Source organism: Primulina tabacum, chromosome 3 (assembly GCF_025594145.1).
Source record: "Primulina tabacum isolate GXHZ01 chromosome 3, ASM2559414v2, whole genome shotgun sequence".
In the NCBI taxonomy this organism is placed as follows: Eukaryota; Viridiplantae; Streptophyta; class Magnoliopsida; order Lamiales; family Gesneriaceae; genus Primulina; species Primulina tabacum.
The window spans coordinates 19,096,163-19,100,685 of record NC_134552.1 but is presented as its reverse complement, the minus strand read 5'-3'; positions in this window follow the sequence as shown (position 1 = coordinate 19,100,685).

Here is a 4,523-nt window from a genome sequence, read left to right as displayed (position 1 = left end):
CTGATTTATGTTCTGAAAATACGAGTTTTCTGTATATTATTATATTATTGTTTCTGTTGAAAACGATTTCAAAAACTGTGAGTTATTCCCGCCCCTGCTTACTGAGTGACAACCATATCACTCACCCACCAAACTTATCTCAGATAAGAACGAGGAAGAAAAATTAGAAGAAGAAGAGCAGATTAAATTTTGGGGCCGGTGATGAAGATCGTTGTTCTCAGTTCTGATTTATATTTTATATTCCGCTGCATCTGTTCAGACATTGTATTTCTTGTTTTACATTTCCGCTGTAAAATATTATTAATTGAGTTGTATCAGACATTGAATATTCAGTATTATGAATAAAAAAGTGGTTTCTGAATTCTGTACTTCTGAGCCTTGTTGTTTTCGAATATAAATTTGAGAGCAACGTCGGTGTCAACCAACCTCCGTCCCGGGACGTGACATTGAAGTGGTATCAGAGGAAACCAGGTTTCATAATCTGGGGAGGAGGAACTAGAAATAATAAGTTCTGATAGACTTCTGAAAATAAGTCCTGAAAGTTACTGTAATAGACTACTGAAAATAAATTACGGTAATAGACTACTGAAAATTAACTACTGTAATAGACTTCTGAAAATTAACTACTGTAATAGACTACTGAAAATATAGACTAACTATGTACAGTTGGGAAAAATCAGTAAGGGAAACAAATCAGAATACAGTAGAGCTCTGAGTGTTTCAGCAGCATGTCTGAAATAAGCAGCATGTCTGAAATTAGTAGGAAAAAAAATAATAATTTCAATAGACCCAAAACCAGTAGCCCGAAACCAGAACCAGTAGATGGAAACCAGTAGGTCTGAATGCAGAAGACTGGGTCAGTAGACTCGGAATGCAGCAGACTGTTTCTAACAGTGCTGGAAAGCAGCAGACAGTGCTGTGAAAAGCAGCAGACTAATTACAGTAGCATCAGAATTGCAGTAGACTGCGAATTTCAGCAAGCACATGCAGTAGATCTTGCAAATGGCATGGAAGTTGATGTGTTTTTCGCGCAAACTTCAAACGGCCATAACTTTTGATTCCATGAGGAATTTTTACTATTAAAAGTATGCGTTGGAAAGCTCTCGACGAGGAGAATCTAACCTAGAACCAAACTTTTGTTCAAGCACCACCGACAAACTCCAAAATCCTTCGTTTAGATAGTGATATCATCATTTCCGTAAAATTTTCCAGATTTTTGAAACTTTGAGGAATTTTCACTCCCAAACGGCTCGGTATTTTTGCACCAAATTTGGTACAATTCATGTTCTTGATGTGAAGGATTTTTAGTAAATTTTTCACGAGATTCTGAGACCGAAAAACTTATGAGCTATTTTCTTCTACTAAATGTTATAGGCTTACTGATTCTGTTCATTCCAGTAATTATCTATAACTCAACATGTACTCTTGAGATCAATTCTGAACATTCACTCTCCTGTTTTGGATGAAGATTATGACTGATCAGAGTAGCTACATTAAGAGCTTAGAGAAGAAGAAGTACCTATAGATGTAGTGGAAAAAGAACAGTGATAATGGAGAGATGATAAGGTAGACTAGATTGGTATTATGATACGAAAAAAAAAGTGTAATATTCTTTGGGAATGTACCAAGATAAGTTGAATCATATTGGGAATGTACCTGTCTGATATAAGTTGACTTACATTTTTGGGAATTTACCTATCGAAGATAAGCTTCTGACTTAAGATGAATTGTTTGACTCGAGAATAATAAATTATTTATGAAAATATGAGATAAGGATTATATAAGCTTTGAAATTCAGATGTAGGAAAAAAAATTTGTGTCAATAATTAATGATATGTACATTAAATTTGGGATGCTAAGTGAAGGACCTCCAATGAAACTTGTTTGTGTTAAAACATGCTAGACTCATAGTCGATTAAGGAAAGATTTAGTAAAAGAAGAATTGTTTGAGGAATTAGTTTCTTTCGTTCAAGGTTGAAAGAAATTTTAACTAGGTTATAATTATTGGGACTTCGAATCAATCGGCTGATAAGGAGTTATATTCTAAGATTCTATATTGGTTTCAAGATTTGAGTTAGTAATCGTGGTAATTTTAAGATAGAATAAAATAAGTATGGATACGCATCTATTAAGTGCCGATCTTATACAGTGTACTATGGGAATTGATTGGTTGGACAAGAATCATGTAATGGTAGATTATCGGGGTAAGAATGCCAAACCCCAATCCAAGAATAAATTGTACTTCATGGTAAAGATAAGGAACAGAAATCCTTTCTTTCTACTTCTCAGACCTAGAGAGTCTAACTAGCAATGATCAGTGAGGTAAATAACGAAGCTACTCCAAAGATAGAGGATATTCCAGTTATTCAGGAATTTCCGGATGTCTTTCCTGAAGAACTCCCTGGCACAATCCCTGATCGCGAAGTAAAATTTGAGATTAATTTAGTTCCCAATACTACACCAATCTCAAAAGCACCATACCGAATGGCTCCAACAGAGTTGAAAGAACTCAAAGATCAACTTCAAGAATTGTTGGATAAGAAGCAAATCCGACCAAGCGCATCTCCGTGGGGAGCTCCTGTCCTATTTGTAAAGAAGAAGGACGGAAGCATGATGATGTGTATTGATTACAGAGAACTGAATAAGATCACAATCAAGAATAAATACCCACTTCCAAGGATAGATGACTTGTTTGACCAACTCAAGGGAGCTACGGTCTTTTCCAAGCTCGACTTAAGGTCAGGCTACCACCAATTGAAGGTCAAAACAAACGATATTCCGAAGACAGCCTTCAGAACAAAATATGGACACTATGAGTTCATGGTAATGCCATTCGGGTTAACCAACGCTCCAGCAGTATTCATGGATCTCATGAACAGGGAGTTCAAACCATTTCTTGACGAGTTTGTTGTGGTATTCATTGACGACATTTTAGTGTATTCATCAAGTGAAGAAGACCACAAAGAATATCTTCGTCTCACCCTCCAGAAGCTGAGAGAAAAGGAACTGTACGCTAAGTTCAAGAAATGCGAATTCTGGCTAGAGAGTGTCGCATTCTTGGGACACATAATATCAGCAGCAGGAGTATCTGTGGACCCTAAGAAAGTAGAGGCAATCTCAAATTGGCCTAGACCAAAGAATGTGACAGAAATTCGAAGCTTCTTGGGGTTAGCAGGCTATTACTGAAAATTTGTTGAAGGATTCTATTCAATAGCCATACCCCTCACCAAGCTCACACAGAAGAACTCTAAGTTTCAATGGAGTGAAAAATGTAAGCAAAGCTTTGAGACTTTGAAGAAGAAGCTTACCTCCACGCCAGTGTTGGTATTCCCAACTGAAGGCAAAGACTTCACCATCTACAGTGATGCATCTAAAGAAGGTTTAGGGATGTGTACTCATGCAAGAGGGAAGGGTGATAGCATACGCGTCAAGACAGTTGAAGCCGAATGAACAGAATTACCCAACACATGATCTCGAACTAGCCGCAGTGGTGTTCGCACTAAAAAGTTGGAGACATTATCTTTATGGAGCCAAATGTAAAATTTTCATTGATCATCAAAGTCTCAAATATTTGTTCACTCAAAAGGAACTAAATATGAGACAAAGACGATAGATCGAACTCATGAAAGATTACGACTTGACGATAAGCTACCACCCAGGCAAAGCCAACAAAAGAATACGAGTAAGGTGATCCTGACATCACTTTCAGCACAACCATGTCTTCGAGAGACTATCAATCTAAGTCAGGATAGAGATGCCGCTTTCGTGAAACTAAAAGGGCAAGCTAAAGAAGGGAAATAACCAGATTTCGAGACGGATAATAAAGGAATCTTGTGGATGAAAGGGCGATTGTGCGTACCATACATCGATAACTTTCGACAAAAAGTAATGTTTGAAGCACGTAAGTCAAAATTTTCAGTACATCCTGGCAGTACCAAGATGTACAGAGACATGAAGAAGAATTTCTGGTGGAGTGGAATGAAAAAGGATGTTGCGACATTTGTTTCCAAGTGTGACGTGTGCCAACAAGTCAAAGCAGAACACCAGAGACCTGGTGGACGTTTTCAACCAGTTAGAAATCCCGGAATGGAAATGGGAACATATTTCTATGGATTTTGAAGTTGGTTTACCAAAGTCGAGACAAGGTCATGACGGAATATGGGTAATCGTAGATAGACTCACAAAATCTGCGCATTTCTTACCTGTCCGCATGAATTATAATTTGGACAAGCTAGCCACCTTGTACATGAATGAGATCATGCGATTACATGGAGTACCAGCTAGCATACTATCAGACAGAGATCCGAGGTTTACATCCCGTTTTTGGAAGAGCTTTCAACAAGCTATGGGGACCAAAATTACTCTTAGCACGGCCTATCATCCTCAGACCGATGGCCAAATAGAGAGGACAATTCAAACTCTAGAAGATATGCTGAGATCATGTGCTCTAGACTTCAGTGGTAATTGGAGCGAACATCTGCCCTTAATTGAGTTCGCGTACAATAATAGTTACCACAACAGTA